At 42.4% G+C, this 20000-nt stretch overlaps 1 protein-coding gene across 2 annotated transcripts in view; it reads left to right on the top strand.

The window, feature by feature from the left end:
- The window catches only part of LOC133653267 (histone deacetylase 7-like), a 306865-nt gene that overhangs the window by 1651 nt on the left and 285214 nt on the right, over window positions 1-20000 (top strand). Inside the window, exon 1 of one of the 2 annotated variants that reach the window (XM_062052359.1) lies at window positions 15618-15814. The exons of the other annotated variant lie outside the window; for it this stretch is intronic. The gene's annotated coding sequence lies outside the window, so the exon portion shown is untranslated. Of the gene's footprint in view, window positions 1-15617; window positions 15815-20000 lie in introns of those variants that run through there. 2 annotated transcript variants of the gene reach the window in all.

Raw genomic sequence — 20000 nt, 5'->3', positions numbered from 1 at the left:
ACATTATGTTGTATGAGATGATACAAGAGAGTGGATCAACATTGTCCACAAAGTAGAAAGTTAAGAACCATTTTTGTTTACATTTTCATACAGAAAAATTATAGACAGTAATGTCACACTGTAACATCAAACGGCAAACTCTAACAGAAGTACAGAAACAATGATCATCGTATAAAAAAGGCAATGATGCAAAAGAAAATGGATTTGTAATCCTGTGTTGGTTTTACATCAAGTTTCTATGTCACTAGTCAATATCACAAGCACTTCCTATTTGTAGTTGTAGACTGGGGTCCGCGCTTTCAACCAAGATCTGTTAAGCTTTCCTACGCTTTGAGTCAAGCTTTGCTGAGCTTTCGGCGCTTTATTCCATTCTTGACAGAGCGCCAAATTTATTTAAACCGTTTAAAAAATTTTGGCGATCTTGCCGCATGTCCCGCTTCACTACAAGCTTTCCCACGATCCTTTACGACCCTCACGCTTTAATCACGCTTTGTTACGCTTTGTTACGCTTTAACGCCGCTTTGCATGCCGCTTTGCATGCCGCTTTGCATGCCGCTTTGCATGCCGCTTTGCATGCCGCTTTGCATGCCGCTTTGCATGCCGCTTTAAAGCGCCGTCAAAGCGCCGTTGGTGTGAACCTAGCATAAGAAATTATCGAGTTCGAGCCTATTATCAAATCCTCTTATCGAACCGATTCCTTATCGATTCTCTTATCCAGTCCAGATAGGTTGTTGTATATGGAAAAAAACACACAATATTTGGTTTAACAAAAGCTCACTTTTATTATATAAGAAAAAAATAAAATCTAATAAATAAATAAATATTGATTGTTACCCCCCTAAAAAAATAAAAAAATAAAAAAAAATATTGACTGTTGTTACCCAAAGTATATTAAGTGGGATTTTTCAGAAAAACAAATATATACAGTAACACAAAAACAACCTGTCTCTGTGATCACTATAGGTGTATAAATAATAATATAGTGTTAAATAAAATCAGTCCCTTGGGCACAAAACTGAAAGTAATACAGCTCTCCAAAAAGTGCACTTCTGCTGCTATTGGAACATAACTGTTTGTTATGATGCTTTGACATTTTTGCACTTTATTTCTTTATGGAAATAAAATTCTATGACGAGAAAAGTTGTTGGCAAGTGTGGTTACAATGCTAAAAAAATGAAAAGTTAAAGCTAAAAAAAGAAATACACTTTAATGAGTTAACATTATCTCTTTTTTTTTTTGTGAGTTCAAATAATTCATTTCTTAATTTTTTCATGTTTCATTTGTTTTATACAATTCATTAATTAACATTCCCACGCTCCCAATGTCTACGCACACGCACTCGAATGTGTACATAGAGTGTATTATGCACACACACATGTACACATTATTATATAGTGTATTTTGCACACACACACACACATGTATACACACATGTATTAATCAATACATATTTATAAAGAATATGAAGAATTTGCCACTTGTAGTTTTTTTTTGGTTTGATTTTGTTTTCCTAATATTTGACAAATCTTTTGACATTTGTGTGTATCATTATTAGTACTTTACTTTATAATAAGTACACACTATTAACCAGTGGCGGGCCTCACCTAGGCCTTCAGTGATGTCCTACTTAGTCCGACCGTAATTCATGTCACCAAATGGACACGGCTGGAGATACTATACAGAAACACATTTGCACACTACTGAGCATTAAAACCCCTCAACAGTGTACAAAACAGTCTATTTTTTGGCGCATTCAACATTCGTGGTACTGTCCAAATTAAAAGAATTGTATATAACATTATCTCTTTATAGGGGGAAAGATGTGATGTTATGAGCTAGGGAAAATAACAACTACACTACCCAGCATGCAACGGGAGTGACGAGCCCCGAAAAGTGTTGTTGCATGTCGCCACCCGGCAGCTAAGAATGAGTTTATGAGCACGCTGTGAAAGTAAACGTCAAGAACTCAGCCAACACGCCTCGTCTGCATTATTTATAATTAGACAGACAACACATATACAGTGTGGTTTTGTTTTGTTTACAAGGAAAGAGAAACAAACGTTAAAAAAGGGAGATGTGTTGTATATATATGTATGTGCTGCGGTTGCTTTAAGAACGTTGCGACAGGTGGGTGGCACTGGGAGCAGGTGGGTAACGTGATAAGTGGTAAGCAGGTGGGTGGCACTGGGAGCAGGTGGGTAACGTGATAAGTGGTAAGCAGGTGGGTGGCACTGGGAGCAGGTGGGTAACGTGATAAGTGGTAAGCAGGTGGGTGGCACTGGGAGCAGGTGGGTAACGTGATAAGTGGTAAGCAGGTGGGTGGCACTGGGAGCAGGTGGGTAAAGTGTCTTGCCCAAGGACTAGGGTTGCAAAATTCCGGGAATATTCAAAGTTGGAAACTTTCCATGGGAATAAACGGGAATTCATGGGAATTAATGGGAATAAACATTGAATGCAACATGCTAGATCTTGCAGCATAGTGTAATAATGCTCATTGTCATTTCTATATTATTATTTATTTCGCTAACTGCTTCTTTGCTATCACTTTTACCATCATATTTGTACGAGTCCTATTTGCTGATGTTGCTCTATTGTTGTTGTTGTTGTGTTTGTTGTTGTTGTTGTCTCTCTGTCTTATCCCCCTCTTGTCCCCACAATTCCCCCCTCTGTCTTCCTTTTTTTCCTCTTTCTATCCCCTCCTGCTCCGGCCCGGCTGCACCAAATGATAATATAAATACATTTAATAAAGTCAAATACAAATAAGGCAACAAGAGAAGTATCCCACACTTCTCTTTTGTAAAGTAAATCTGAACAGCCGATATGGGCATCTACATCTACTATATGATATGTCTGAGAAGCTGGACAGGACAAAACAATTAATACAAAAATATAATAATAATAATAATAATAATACATTAACATAAAAAAAAATGAAGGCAAATTGAGCCACAATAACTTAACAGCACCATAGGCTCAGTAGGCAGAGATTACAAAGGAAAATAACAAGTTAGCCTTTACGCAAACCATAAACTGATAGGTGTGGGCTGCACCTCGGAACACACTGATTGGTGTTTCTATGCATGCGTGTGTGTGTGTGTGTGTGTGTGTGTGTGTGTGTGTGTGTGTGTGTGTGTGTGTGTGTGTGTGTGTGTGTGTGTGTGTCTATGAGGCTGCAGTGCGTTAATAAATGTCTTCACACGATGTACATTTGACAGTGATTCATAGCAGGGAAGCTAACATCAGCCTACGGTGACAGCCAAAATATCTACTAACGTTACTTACCGCCATGTACTTCCTCAAATTTGATGTTGAGTTCATGTAAGCTTAAGCTTGTTAATCATGTGACCGCCTGGCTCCATTTGATTGGTGAAATGGAGTCCAACGTCACCAGTGACTGCATTTGATTGGTGAAACGGAGTCAAAAGTCACCAGTGACTGCATTTGATTGGTGAAACGGAGTCAAACGTCACCAGTGACTGCATTTGATTGGTGGAACGGAGTCAAACGTCACCAGTGACTGCATTTGATTGGTGGAACGGAGTCAAACGTCACCAGTGACTGCATTTGATTGGTGGAACGGAGTCAAACGTCACCAGTGACTGCATTTGATTGGTGAAACGGAGTCAAACGTCACCAGTGACTGCATTTGATTGGTGGAACGGAGTCAAACGTCACCAGTGACTGCATTTGATTGGTGGAACGGAGTCAAACGTCACCAGTGACTGCATTTGATTGGTGAAACGGAGTCAAACGTCACCAGTGACTGCATTTGATTGGTGAAACGGAGTCAAACGTCACCAGTGACTGTATTTGATTGGTGAAACGGAGTCAAACGTCACCAGTGACTGTATTTGATTGGTGAAACGGAGTCAAACGTCACCAGTGACTGCATTTGATTGGTGAAACGGAGTCAAACGTCACCAGTGACTGTATTTGATTGGTGAAACGGAGTCAAACGTCACCAGTGACTGTATTTGATTGGTGAAACGGAGTCAAACGTCACCAGTGACTGTATTTGATTGGTGAAACGGAGTCAAACGTCACCAGTGACTGCATTTGATTGGTGAAACGGAGTCAAACGTCACCAGTGACTGTATTTGATTGGTGAAACGGAGTCAAACGTCACCAGTGACTGTATTTGATTGGTGAAACGGAGTCAAACGTCACCAGTGACTGTATTTGATTGGTGGAACGGAGTCAAACGTCACCAGTGACTGCATTTGATTGGTGAAACGGAGTCAAACGTCACCAGTGACTGCATTTGATTGGTGAAACGGAGTCAAACGTCACCAGTGACTGCATTTGATTGGTGAAACGCAGGCATGCGATAGATCCTACTTTGAAGGTCTGTCTGACAAACCAAAACAAACAAAGCGTGCATTAACAGATGGATAAAAATCAGTAGCGAGTAGCGAGCTGAATGTAGATAAATGGAGCGCAGTAAAAGTAGCGTTTCTTCTCTATAAATATACTCAAGTAAAAGTAAAAGTATGTTGCATTAAAACTACTCTTAGAAGTACAATTTATCCCAAAAGTTACTCAAGTAGATGTAACGGAGTAAATGTAGCGCGTTACTACCCACCTCTGTCCAAAATTGACCACACGACTGGGTAGAAGAGGGTCATCCCCCCCCCCCCCAAACCCCCCCCCCCCCCCCCCCCGGGGGTCAGAAAGGAAGTGACTTAAAGGCCTACTGAAAGCCACTACTAGCGACCACGCAGTCTGATAGTTTATATATCAATGATGAAATCTTAACATTGCGACACATGCCAATACGGCCGGGTTAACTTATAAAGTGACATTTTAAATTTCCCGGGAAATATCCGGCTGAAACGTCGCGGTATGATGACGTATGCGCGTGACGAAGTCAGAGTAACGGAAGTTATGGTACCCCGTAGAATCCTATACAAAAAGCTCTGTTTTCATTTCATAATTCCACAGTATTCTGGACATCTTTTGCAATTTGTTTAATGAACAATGAAGCCTGCAAAGAAGACAGTTGTAGGTGGGATCGGTGTATTAGCAGCGGACTACAGCAACACAACCAGGAGGACTTTGTTGGAGCGCTAGCCGTGCTAGCCGCGCTAGCCGCGCTAGCCGCCGACCTCACCTTGACTTCCTACGTCTCCGGGCCGCCAAACGCATCGGGTGAAGTCCTTCGTCCTTCTGCCGATCTCTGGAACGCAGGTGAGCACGGGTGTTGATGAGCAGATGAGGGCTGGCTGGCGTAGGTGGAGAGCTAATGTTTTTAGCATAGCTCTGTGCGGTCCGGTTGCTAAGTTAGCTTCAATGGCGTCGTTAGCACAGCATTGTTAACCTTCGCCAGCCTGGAAAGCATTAACCGTGTATTTACATGTCCACGGTTTAATAGTATTGTTCATTTTCTATCTATCCTTCCAGTCAGGGGTTTATTTTTTTTGTTTCTATATGCAGTTAAAGCAAGATGCTATCACGTTAGCTCGTAGCTAAAGCATTTCGCCGATGTATTGTCGTGGAGATAAAAGGCACTGTGAATGTCCATTTCGCGTTCTCGACTCTCATTTTCAAGAGGATATAGTATCCCAGGTGGTTTAAAATACAAATCCGTGATCCACAATAGAAAAAGGAGAGTGTGGAATCCAATGAGCCAGCTTGTACCTAAGTTACGGTCAGATCAAAAAAAGATACGTCCATCACTGCCTCTCAAGTCCTTCACTCTCACGTTCCTCATCTACGAATCTTTCATCCTCGCTCAAATTAATGGGGTAATCGTCACTTTCTCGGTCCGAATCTCTCTCGCTGCATTGTAAACAACGGGGAATTGTGAGGAATACTAGCTCCTGTGACGTCACGCTACTTCCGCTACAGGCAAGGCTTTTTTTTATTAGCGAGCAAAAGTTGCGAACTTTATCGTCGATTTTCTCTACTAAATCCTTTCAGCAAAAATATGGCAATATCGCGAAATGATCAAGTATGACACATAGAATGGATCTGCTATTCCCGTTTAAATAAAAAAAAAATCATTTCAGTAGGCCTTTAACACACTCTTGAAGCCGACACGGGCTGGTAACACAAACACACAAGCCCGTGGAAGTGTGTAAACATCCACAGCAGGCATCCACACACAATGCACACACTATGGGACTGCAAGTGACACATTTGCTAAGTACACATCCACAGTGTGTGTGTGTCTGTGTGTGTGTGTGTGTGTGTTGTTTATTTAGCTTGCCTTGCCTGCGAGAGTTAAAAATGGAATGTTTCAGCTACATAAAACACTTCCTGTTTTGACGACTTCCTCGCCGAGCCGTTCCCTCAGCAAAAACAGTCCCCGAGCCCCACAGCAGACAGCCTGACATACGAAGAGGGGGGGAAGAAAAACACAATCACATGTTCCTGCTCAGATCATTGTAAGGCGGACACCTTCTCTTCATGGTCTTTTGGAAGTTGATGGTACCTGACAGGTTACTCGTGCAGAGCCCAGGATTTCCTTTTTTTGTGCTGCATTTTTGTTGTCTATAACACAACTTTGTAACGACGTTACACTGTTTTGAATACACTATATTATCAAAAGTATTTGGCCACCTGCCTCGACTCACATATGAAGTTGAAGTGCCATCCCATGGAATTGTCCAAAATGTTTTGGTATCCTTGAGCATTAAAGGACTACTGAAATTACATGTTTTTATCTAAACGGGGATAGCAGATCCATTCTATGTGTCATACTTGATCATTTCGCGATATTGCCATATTTTTGCTGAAAGGATTTAGTATAGAACAACCACGATAAAGATCGCAACTTTTGGTATCTGACAAAAAAAAGCCTTGCCCCTACCGGAAGGAGCGTGACGTTGTCAGCTGAACATTTCCGCAAAGTTCCCTATTGTTTACAGTGATGGCAGCCAGAAGTGAGAGCGATTCGGACCGAGAAAGCGACGATTTCCCCATTAATTTGAGCCAGGATGAAAGATTTGTGAATGAGGAACGTTAGAGTGCAGTTCAAGACATATATTTTTTCGCTCTGACCGTAACTTAGGTACAAGCTGGCTCATTGGATTCCACACTTTCTCCTTTTTCTATTGTGGATCACGGATTTGTATTTTAAACCACCTGGGATACTATATCCTCTTGAAAATGAGAGTCGAGAACGCGAAATGGACATTCACAGTGACTTTTATCTCCACGACAATACATCGGTGAAACACTTTAGCTACGAGCTAACGTGATAGCATCGTGCTTTAACTGCATATAGAAACAAAATAAATAATAATTACTATTAAACCGTGGACATGTAAATACACGGTTAATGCTTTCCAAGCTGGCGAAGGTTAACAATGCTGTGCTAACGACGCCAATGAAGCTAACTTAGCAACCGGACCTCACAGAGCTATGATAAAAACTAGGGATGTCCGATAATGCGGCAGGCCGATATTATCGGCCGATAAATGCGTTAAAATGTAATATCGGAAATTATCGGTATCGTTTTTTTTATTATCGGTATCGTTTTTTTTTAATTTTTTTAATTAAATCAACATAAAAAACACAAGATACACTTACAATTAATGCACCAACCCAAAAAACCTCCCTCCTCATTCACACAAAAGGGTTGTTTCTTTCTGTTATTAATATTCTGGTTCCTACATTATATATCAATATATATCAATACAGTCTGCAAGGGATACAGTCCGTAAGCACACATGATTGTGCGTGCTGCTGCTCCACTAATAGTACTAACCTTTAACAGTTAATGTTACTCATTTTCATTAATTACTAGTTTCTATGTAACTGTTTTTATATTGTTTTACTTTCTTTTTTACTCAAGAAAATGTTTTTAATTTATTTATCTTATTTTATTTTATAATTTTTTTAAAAAAGTACCTTATCTTCACCATACCTGGTTGTCCTAATTAGACATAATAATGTGTTAATTCCACGACTGTATATATCGGTTGATATCGGTATCGGTTGATATCGGTATCGGTAATTAAAGAGTTGGACAATATCGGATAATCGGATATCGGCAAAAAGCCATTATCGGACATCCCTAATAAAAACGTTAGCTCTCCACCTACGCCAGCCAGCCTTCATCTGCTCATCAACACCCGTGCTCACCTGCGTTCCAGCGATCGACGGTGCGACGAAGGACTTCACCCGATCACAGATGCGGTTGGCGGCCTGGAGACGTAGGAAGTCAAGGTGAGGTCACCGGCTAGCACGTCTGCTCTCCAACAAAGTCCTCCGGTTGTGTTGCTGTAGTCCGCTGCTAATACACCGATCCCACCTACAACTTTCTTCTTTGCAGCCTTCATTGTTCATTAAACAAATTGCAAAAGATGTCCAGAATACTGTGGAATTATGAAATGAAAACAGAGCTTTTTGTATAGGATTCTACGGGGTACCAATACTTCCGTTTAACTGACTACGTCACGCGCAAACGTCATCATACCGAGACGTTTCAGCCGGATATTTCCCGGGAATTTTAAAATGTCACTTTATAAGTTAACCCGGCCGTATTGGCATGTGTTGCAATGTTAAGATTTCATCATTGATATATAAACTATCAGACTGCGTGGTCGCTAGTAGTGGCTTTCAGTAGGCCTTTAAAAAGTTTCTTTCACTGGAACTAAGGGGCCAAGCCCAACTCCTGAAAAACAACCCCACACCATATTTCCTCCTCCACCAAATTTCACTTTGGGCACAATTCAGTCCGAAATGTAGCGTTCTCCTGGCAACCTCCAAACCCAGACTGGTCCTTATAGATTGCCAGATGGAAAAGTGTGATTCATCAGTCCAGATAAGGCGTCTCCACTGCTCTAGAGTCCAGTGGTGATGTCCTTTACACCACTGCATCCCACGCTTTGCATTGGACTTGGTGATGTATGGCTTAGATGCAGCTGCCCGGCCATGGAAACCCATTCAATGAAGCTCTCTGCGTACTGTACGTGGGCTAATTGGAAGGTGACATGAAGTTTGGAGCTCTGTAGCAAGTGACTGTGCAGAAAGTCTTTGCACTATGCTGACCTCTCTGTCAGTTCACGTGGTCTACCACTTGGTGGCTGAGTTGCTGTTGTTCCCAAACTCTTCACTTTTCTTATAATAAAGTTGACTTTGGAATATTTAGGAGCGACTGGATTTGTTGCACAGGTGTCGTCCTATGACAGTTCCACGCTGGAAATCACTGAAAGCGGCCCATTCTTTCACACATGTTTGTAGAAACAGTCTCCATGCCTAAGTGCTTGATTTGATACACCGGGCCAAGTGATTAGTGATTCTCATCATTTGGATGGGTGGCCAAATACTTTTGGCAATATAGTGTATGTGTGGTAGACTGTGGGCACAATTTATGGAGTTTCATTTGCTTTTCTTTGACACTGAATTTATGTAATTTAATTTTTGGCATTTGAATTTTGTGAACTGAATTAATTTTTTTAAATTTTTTTTACATCAAATTAAATGGGTTAAATGGTAAATATACTTGTATAGCGCTTTTCTACCTTCAAGGTACTCGAAGCGCTTTGACACTATTTCCACATTCACCCATTCACACACATTCACACACTGATGGCGGGAGCTGCCACGCAAGGCCCTAACCACCACCCATCAGGAGCAAGGGTGACATGTCTTGCTCAAGGACACAACGGACGTGACGAGGTTGGTAGAAGGTGGGGATCGAACCAGGAACCCTCAGGTTGCTGGCACGGCCACTCTCCCAACTGTGCCACACCGTCCCCAATTATGCTGACATTCATTGAAAACAATTCAGTGTTTTGAGATTCAGCGTATAAATATTCAGTGTAAAAAAAAATCAGTGTATAACAATTCAGTGTGAAAAAAATCAGTGTGTAAAAATTCAGTGTGAAAAAAATCAGTGTATAAAAATTCAGTGTAAAAAAAATCAGTGTGAAAAACATCAGTGTATAAAAATTAAGTCTAAAAAAAATCAGTGAATAATACTAAATTGTTCAGCACTGAATTTTTTTACACTGACTTTTTTTTTACACTGAATTTTTATACACTGATTTTTTTTACACTGAATTTTTACACTGTATCATTTATATTGAATTTGTATACCCTGAATTTTTTTTACACTGAATTTTGAAACACAAAATATTTTTTCAATGAAAAACTCAAGATTTAAAAAAAAAAAAAGTGTTTTGAGATTCAGTGTATTCATATTCAGGGTAAAAAAAAATCAGTGTATAAAAATTCAGTGTAAAAAAAATCAGTGTATAAAAATTCAGTGTAAAAAAAATCAGTGTATAAAAATTCAGTGTAAAAAAAATCAGTGAATAAAACCGAATTGTTCAGCACTGAATTTTTTACACTGACTTTTTTTTACACTGAATTTTTATACACTGATTTTTTTTACACTGAATTGTTACACTGTATCATTTATATTGAATTTTTATACCCTGATTTTTTTTACACTGAATTTTAAAATTCAGTGTAAAAAAATTCAGTGAGTCTTGCTTTTTGAAGCAGAACATTTTGACACTGGATTATTCAACACTGACTTTTTTTTACACTGTATTATTTTACATTGCATTTTTATACCCTGCAATTTTTTACACTGAATTTTAAAACCCTGAAAGTTTTTTCACTTTCGATTTTTGACAAAATTAAAGGATTTTAAGTGCGCCCTATAGTCCGAAAAATACGGTAAATGAATTTGGCTAAGCAGCTGCTTACAGACAACATACTAATGCATCATTGTGGGCGTGAACAGTATAATATGGATGTCATCTGATTGGACACTTGTAGATAATGCCATCATCAGATTATCATCTTGGATTTAGGACCTCGCCTTAAGTGTTCTTGCAGGAAAAAGTCCAACATTTCATAAAACAGTTTTTAGCTGAGGAAATGAACGGGAAGGGGGGGGGAGAAAAGTGAGAAAAGTCGGCAAAAGTCCCAATTTTGGCCAAAATACCAAAATGTCCAAAACGCGCCCAGCAAAGTCCCACGGTCGGTAAAGTCGGTAAAATGTTCAAAAATCCCACCCGGGACAAAATTGGGACTTTTGACCATTTTGGCTGCCTTTTCCTCTCTTCTTCCCCACCTTCCTGTGCACCATTGCTGGGTGTGTTTTGGACATTTTGCAGGTAGGTATTTTGGACAAATTGTGATTTTTGAACATTTTACCGACTTTGTCACTTTTCTCACCGCCTTCCCGTTGGACTTGGCTGGGCACGTTTTGGACATTTTGGGCACCCTGGGACTTGCGCAGTCGGCGGCGGTACTCGTGGGACTCGAACCCGGGTGTGATTTTTGAACATTTTACTGACTTTTCTCACCGCCTTCCCGTGGGACTTGATGGGCGCGTTTTGGACATTTTGGGCATCCCAGGACTTGCGCAGCCGGCGGCGGTACTTGTGGGACTCGAACCCGGGTGAGATTTTTGAACATTTTTCTCACTTTTCTCACCGCACTCCTGTGGGACTTGGCTGGGCGCGTTTTGGACATTTTGGGCATCCCAGGACTTGCGCGGCCGGCGGCGGGACTTGTGGGACTCGAACCCGGGTGAGATTTTTGAACATTTTTCTGACTTTTTCCAACTTTTCTCACTTTTCTCCCCCCCCTTCCCGTGGGACTTGGTTGGGCGCATTTTTGACATTTTGGGCATCCCGGGACTCACGTGGCCGGCGGCAAGACTCGTGGGACTCGAACCCGGGTGAGATTTTTTTTTAACATTTTTCTCACTTTTCTCACCGCCTTCCCATGGGACTTGGCTGTGAGTTTTGAAAATTTTTCTGACTTTTGCCGACTTTTACCACTTTTCTCCCCCCCCCCCTTCCCGTGGGACTTGGCTGGGCGCATTTTGGACATTTTGGACACCCCGGGACTTGCGCGGCCGGCGGCAGGACTCGTGGGACTCGAACCCGGGTGTGACTTTTTAAAAAATTTTCGGACTTTTGCCGACTTTTTTCACTTTTCTCCCCCCCTTCCCGTGGGACTTGGCTGGGCACGTTTTGGACATTTTGGGCATCCCGGGACTCGCGTGGCCGGCAGCAAGACTCGTGGGACTCGAACCCGGGTGTGATTTTTTAAATTTTACTGACTTTTCTCCCCCACTTCCCGTGGGACTTGGCTGGGCGTGTCTTGGACATTTGGGGGTTAAAATACTGAGCTATGTGACGAAAGGGCACCATGTTCCACCTCCCCCCATGTCTTCCATGTCGTGACATTCAGCTGACAAACTAACTGAGGTTTGCAGGCGACACGATGACATTTGGCCTAACCACGGCGTTACCACATAGATGCCTCCTATGGAAGGGTGCCATCTTAAACATCTGCACGCATACGAAGAAGAAAAAAATGTATTTTTTGGTTGTTTTTTTTTGCATGCACCCCCGACCCTACATCCCCCCCCAGCCCTCCCTCTTTCACTTTGTAATGTTTGTCCGCCCACACATTCCACTTCTTCTCTCTAATCCCTGCAGCTGTTGCCCTTACTCACACCGCGGCCTCCTTCGGACAAAAGCCATCTGTATGTATGTATATATATATATACATATATATATATATATCTATGTGGGAACCTCACTCTATTCTGGGAGGGCTACAAAAGGGTGAAAGAAAAGGAGGACGGGAAATTTAAAAAAGGTGAATTCCTGTCAAGTTGTCCCACGAGAGAACAATTTCTGCATGTTCTCCCAGACCCATTGTGTTCGCCGTTCACCTCCTTCCTCCATCCATCCATCCTCACATCCTCGCAGAGTACAAGCTGGCTCGGCGTTTGGGAGATCACAAATCCATCAGCCACAACGTGAATGTCCACGCAAGAGAGGCCATTGTGTGCCTCTGGAATATGTCGGGGGGGAAAATGGCTTTGGATCGGAGTCGTTTTGGCTTTTTCAAAGTCAACATTGAGGCCACAATGAAAACCTGGGAGTTTTCTTTGATGTGACGAGGATCACTGGTCCACGTTGCGCCTCACTGGCCTCCCCAAATTTGAACTGACATCTTAAAACTGCTCAAATAAAGCGTGTAAATTTGAAGTCAGAACAACATATTTTGGGAAAAGTTTTGTAAAAAAAAATGGGTAGCCAACTGTGTAAAGTGTGACATAGGGTTGTACGGTATACCGGTGCTAGTATAGTACCGCAATACTAATGAATCATATTCGGTACTATACCGCCTCTAAAAAGTACCGGTCCCCAGCCCCCCCCCCGTCGTCGTCACGTGGTGACATTGCTGGTTTTACGAGCAGAGGAGCATGTTTGGCAGCCAGGGGTGCAAATTAACACTCGCCAGTCGCCATTTGCGAGCTATTTTTAGCTTTGGCGAGTAAAATATTTGCCTAACTTGCCACGCTGGCGAGTTGAAAAAGTGAGGTTCACAACAGCAATAATGCAGCGCTTACCGGTACCTAAAGCAACACGGAGATCATTATTTTACCAAGCACATATTTGTTGTGATGTCACGTTCGACGTTCCGTAGACTAGTTGCTAAGAGACGGCAGTTAGCTAGCCTAGTAGTTAGCTTAGAGCGCGCACTACAGGGATATCTCTCAGGCGACAGTCACAGAGTGTACCGGTAACGTTACTCGAGTCTTAATAGCTAACAATCATTCTTCCTAGCCTTAAGCCTATAAATCTTATCGTTATGTGGCGCTTCCTGAAACCCATAGCTAAAAAGGCACGGACGGAGGAGGAGGAGGAGGAGGAGGAGGAGGAGGGGGGTCGCGATGCGAATGCTGCGAAACCCAAACCGACCAGCGCTGGAACTGGGGGGAGAAAGTTTCAGACGAAGTGGCTATACGACGATGCAGGGAAAAAACGCGACTGGCTGACTGTCAAGAACAACATCATGTTTTGCACTGTGTGCACAACTTTTGGAAAGGACAAAAAAAGTCAGGCGAGTCACTTTGTTGTGGGCTGCTCCTCGATGAAAGTTGAAAGTATAATATCACATGAAGGCACTCGCAACCACGACAAAAATATGAAAATAAAGCAAGCCAAGTCTGCCCCACTCCATGAAGCGCCCTCGGTGCAAGTTCTCACTAAACTCTCGGACGTAAACACCCAGAAGATGAAGCTTCTTTTCCGAAATGCGCACGCCATCGCCAAGAAAGGTCGACCCATCACCGACTACGTCTGGCAATGCAGGTAATTGTTAGCTGTGTCCTGTGTTTATATTTACATTACAAATGCCATGGATGTAAAGTGACAGTTTAATGATTGTGGTTACACATCGACAGTGACAGTGTTGATATATAGTTTGATGTCTGGATGTAATGTTACAGTGGCAGGATTGGATAGTTTAATGATAGTGGTAGCAGTGTGCTGCTGATATATTTTCATGCCATGTCTGGGGATTTAAAATTGGTAAATAGCTAATCATATATTGCTTTTGTTATTCCTGCAACGTGGCTGACATTTATGCATTATGCACTAGAAAGTATAGCTGTTTGAGTTCAATTGTTTGAATGTTTTTATACTCTCTTTCTTTTAAGCATGGATGAGAAAAAGGGGCTGTCTATAAACTATTTCTTTATTCTTTGTAGCAATCAATGCACTGTAAAACTTGTATATTACTTAAATTTTATTGAATACAGATCTTTTAAAATCTTATCTGCACTGCATCATGCGTCCTGCTTCTAGTTTCATAGGATAGTAAAAAAAAGAATCTATATACTCTATATACTATACTGTGGCCCCTGGTTGGTTGTAGAATTGGTTTTAATGTGACGTGAACACTTCTACATGGCGGAATACAATGGTAAAGGAAATAGTTTGTTTTGGCATTTGGCGAGTAAAAAATATGGTTGGCGAGTATGTTTTTTCACCTACTAGCCACTTGGCGAGTTGGTCAAAAAGTTAGTTTGCACCCCTGTTGGCAGCGCGCACACACAGAGTACTTACAAGCAGACACAGTGTGTAGACAGAAAAGGGAGAATGGACGCATTAAAAACTTAAAAAGTAAAGATAAAAGTGAAGTTATAACACTGAAACACCCTCAGGAAGAGCTGCTTTAAGACATGGCTAGCTAGCTAGCGGCTAACGTCCATCCGCAGTATTTTAGCTACTTCTAAATCACTAATCCTTGTCTCCATGGCGACAAATAAAAAAAGTTTCTTACACGTACCATTATCACTGGAGGACGAGGAATAGCTAAACATGCTTCACTACACACCGTAGGAGGATACAATAGCTCACCGCCGTCACCGCTAACAAAAGCTAGCGTGCCTGAATGTAAACAAACGCCATGGGTGGATCTACACCTGACATCCACTGTAATGATACCAAGTACAGTAGCGTATCTGGTCGATACTACTATGATTACATCAATATTTTTTATCGTCACAAAATCTTTTTTCCTTTTTTTAAAATGTATATGTCACGGCGTGGGCTCGAACTCGCTTTTCCCCGGCAGCTGGGTCTTCCAGCACCTCCGAGACACGCCCCTGCTCGCACTGGCCGCGTCACGCCCACATGCCGGCAAGGCTGTGGGCGATCGGCAATCTGCACACCTGGGACTGATGAGGGCGAGCTGTATAAGGACCAGTGGACCCAAGGATCCGGGTGGGAACTTAGTTTCTCTATGGCGTACCGTAAGCCGACAAGCTTTATGCTCTCTCCGTGTTTCTTCCCCATGCTTGATTTGTCCCCTGTCTTCTCTCTTGTTGCCCGCAGTGTTTTCCTTCCGTCGCCTTGGTTTCGAGCTGTGTGTTTCGCTCCTTTGGACTTCCCGCCCCCGGATCTCGACTGCCGTCCCTCGATCCTCTACCCCCTTGCATGGACACAGACTCTGATGCCTCTCTGTCACCCTGGATCATCTGCCTGCCCCACGGACTGTCTTCCTGCTTTGTCCCTCCTTTCGCTCACCGCAACACTAGGTAACACAGCTAACCTACACATAGCCTCACACATACACTCTCTTGGGTTTAGTCACACTTTATTTCCTTAGTTTAATTTATTAATTATATTGCTCATTATTTATTATATTATATTGTGTATATATATATATATATATATATAATAAATACATAAAGCAATATTGCCCCCTTGTAGAACTGTGTCGTCACAACTCCCTCCTCCAACCATAACAGTATATTATGTTTATAAACTCAGGAAATATGTCCCTGGACACATGAGGACTTTGAATTTGGCCCAGACTTCCCTCTCCCCAGCCACTTCGTCCAGCTCCTCCCGGGGGATCCTGAGGCGTTCCCAGGCCAGCCGGGAGAGATACGTGTCCTGGGTCTTCCCCGTGGCCTCCTACCGGTCGGACGTGCCCGAAACACCTCCCTAGGGAGGCGTTCGGGTGGCATCCTGACCAGATGCCCGAACCACCTCATCTGGCTCCTCTCCATGTGGAGGAGCGGCGGCTTTACTTTGAGCTCCTCCAGAATGACAGAGCTTCTCACCATATCTCTAAGGGAGAGACCCGCCACCCGGCGGAGGAAACTCATTTGGGCCGCTTGTACCCGTGATCTTGTCCTTTCGGTCATTACCCAAAGCTCATGACCATAGGTGAGGATGGGAACGTAGATCTACCGGTAAATTGAGAGCTTTGCCTTTCGGCTCAGCTCCTTCTTCACCACAACGGATCGATACAGCGTCCGCATTACTGAAGACGCCGCACCGATCCGCCTGTCGATCTCACCATCCACTCTTCCCTCACTTGTGAACAAGACTCCGAGGTACTTGAAATCCTCCACTTGGGGCAGAGTCTCCTCCGCAACCCGGAGATGGCACTCCACCCTTTTCCGGGCGAGAACCATGGACTCGGACTTGGAGGTGCTGATTCTCATCCCAGTCGCTTCACACTCGGCTGCGAACCGATCCAGTGAGATCTGAAGATCCTGGCCAGATGAAGCCATCAGGACCACATCTTCTGCAAAAAGCAGAGACCTAATCCTGCAGACACCAAACCGGATCCCCTCAACGCCCTGACTGCGCCTAGAAATTCTGTCCATACAAGTTTTGAACAGAATCGCTGACAAAGAGCAGCATTGGCGGAGTCCAACCCTCACTTAACGGTTGTTTTTACACCAAATTACTGTAAATTGAACAACTTTACCAGTGTTGTTTTATGTTAAAATTCTTGAGGAACTCTGAAGAAAGGTTTATCCTTTTTGCGATTTGAACGGTTCGTAGAGCCGAAAACAGCGCAATTACAAGGCATTTTTCTTCGAGAAAGGCTAAATGGCGCCCAGTACACATTGAGAACTGCCGCTGGCTTGACCACCACGCGTATTCAATGAGCCGGACATGACGTCATATGCAACCCAGCAATATATTACCGCTCTGATTCAGAACCGCCGGAATATGCACGGCTGCCAATAGATTACGGAGGTCAGGAAGGATCACAAACTGAAAACTATCTCGCTTATTTACAGGTGAAGGTTGGCTTGTAAGATTTATAGTCCCATTTATGTTCCCACCCTCATCTTTGGGTGGTGACCAAGAGGAAACAGACAGGGGCTTCCTCCGCAGGGTCTCTGAGTCTAGGCTGACCCAAAGAGCTTCTGTAAGAAAGTTCCATGAGTTCTCTTCCGAGGGAGGTGTTCCAGGCATGTCCAAGACACAACCTTGGATACACTAAGGGTGTTACGTCTTACAGGAGGCCTGGAAACACTCTCTCTAACCACAGTCCTTCTATTCTGCCTACCTATCTCAACTAAACCAACAGTGGTAGACATCCACCCAGCACGGAACCTTGGTTCTGTTTGCGGTTTCTTCCGTTAAGGTAGTTTTTCTTTGCCTTTATTGCGTTGTTTTCTTTCACGTATAACCCATCCAAATGATGAGAATCAGGTGTCCTAATCTGATCAAGCACTTAGTCATGGAGACTGTTTCTAAAAACATTTGTGAAAGAACTGTGGAACTGTCATAGGATGCCACCTGTGCAACAAATTCAGTCGTGAAATTTCTGATGGACGAGTCTGGGTTTGGAGGTTCAGATTCAGATTCAGATAGGTCTTTATTGTCATTGCACAAGTACAACAAAACTTTGTTTTCAGCACAAACCCGTTCAAGATTAGACAAAACAAACAGTGTACAGGGTTACAGAACAGGAACGCTGATGGGTCGCCATTTTAGGGCGCCCCGTAAAAGATGGGAAAAAGATAACGCTGGGGAAAAAGATGAGTAAAAAAATACAATCTAGACCGGGCTCCTAAGGGGGGCCTAGTCTGGAGTGGGAAAAAAACCTCCATGTAACGCACACATAGACATGTCACATTTAATCACGACAAACTCGCAACAGAGGGGCCAGGAGAACGCTGCATTTCAGACTGTATTTGGTGGAGGAAGAATTATGGTGTGGGGTTGGTTTTTCAGGAGTTGGGCTTGGCCCCTTAGTTCCAGTGAAAGGAACTTTGAATGCTCCAGAATAGCATTTTGCACAATTCCATGCTCCCAACCTTGTGGGAACAGTTTGGAGCGGGCCCCTTCCTCTTCCAACATGACTGTGCACCAGTGCACAAAGCAAGGTCCATAAAGACATGGATGACAGAGTCTGGTGTGGATGAACTTGACTGGCCTGCACAGAGTCCTGACCTGAACCCCATTAGAACAGCTTTTGGGATGAATTAGAACGGAGACTGAGAGCCAGGCCTTCAGTGTGTGACCTCACCAATGCGCTTTTGGAAGAATGGTGGAAAATTCCTATAAAGACACTCCGCAACCTTGTGGACAGCCTTCCCAGAAGAGTTGGAGCTGTAATAGCTGCAAAAGGTGGACCGGCATCATATTGAACCCTATGGGTTAGGACTGGGATGGCACTTCAAGTTCATATGTGAGTCCAGGCAGGTGGCCAAATACTTTTGGCAATATAGTGTATGTTATGAATTGACTCTACTAACATACAATTGACTTGCCTTGATAAACAGAATTAGGCCAGTCACACTCATGGAGCAGCCAAGTGTTGTCTTAGCCCTACCATTTGTGCTAGAAATAGGCTACAGTCGGGTATAATTAACATGGATTCAGTGCATCGGGCAAATGACTGGATTTCTAGGATAACTGTTTCCAGTACCAACAAAGTCAGAGCTGTGTGCCAACTTAGGAGCAGCACCCTTTGGATGAACCCAGGTCTACAGATGTAACACATTTAAAAGTACTTACGAAAACAACATTGAACTCTCATTCAAGGGGGCGATGGAGTCTTTGGGAGATTTCCTATTTGCGTCACTTCTTTCAACCGCTATCCTTACGTCACGGTGCTACATGATAGCACGACTGGTTTTAGAACACAAATATTCTTTGGATTTGGCCTGGTGACAAAGGACGGGAGCAATGCATCCTGGGAATTACAGGTTTCTCTAGTGGTCTTGTGACTCCATAGCCCTTAAAGCAGGGGTGTCCAAACTTTTTCCACTGAGGGCCGTACATGGAAAAATGTAAGCATGCGGGGGCCATTTTGATATTTTTCATTTTCAAACCTTAACAAAAAATATGGATTTTTTTTTTTTTAACCTTTATGGCTCCCGGGGACTATAAAGGGTCTCAGTCATTAAACTGTTAAAAATAAGTCAAATTATTATTATTTTTATTTATTTAACGCTTACAGTAAATCTCTATATGAACTTGAGGTTGATATAAAGTAAAAAAAAAAAAAAAGGTTTCTGTCAAAGACAACTTTGTTTTTTATAGTAAAACTGAAATATGCAGTATTTAGTAATTAGAGCCCTAAAAGATCAATAATGCAGGACACCATTGATTTTAATTCTTTAATATTTTTGAGTAATCACAGTGAAAAGTTAAATAAAATCCTACTAAATATATTTGGGATCCAAATAAATAAAGTGATACATTTTTATTAGTTTTTTTTTTACTTTTAACACCAAAATTACAAGATCAACTTCAGATATATCTGTCCATTTTACGTTTGAACTATTATTTTGTTTGTTTTATGCTCTTTTGTCAAATAAAACTTTAATGTTTTTATATGGCAACCACACAATATATGCAATATTTTTTCCACATAAAACATTTTAAAGTGATATTTTTTAAGTAATAATTCATTATAACATAGATTTTTAGTCTTTTTTTTTTTTTTTTTTGACAATGGCAAAA

This window comes from Entelurus aequoreus, linkage group LG07, assembly GCF_033978785.1.
Source record: "Entelurus aequoreus isolate RoL-2023_Sb linkage group LG07, RoL_Eaeq_v1.1, whole genome shotgun sequence".
NCBI lineage: Eukaryota > Metazoa > Chordata > Actinopteri > Syngnathiformes > Syngnathidae > Entelurus > Entelurus aequoreus.
The sequence above is the reverse complement of the archived record's forward strand: the minus strand, read 5'-3'. Positions and strand labels throughout refer to the sequence as shown.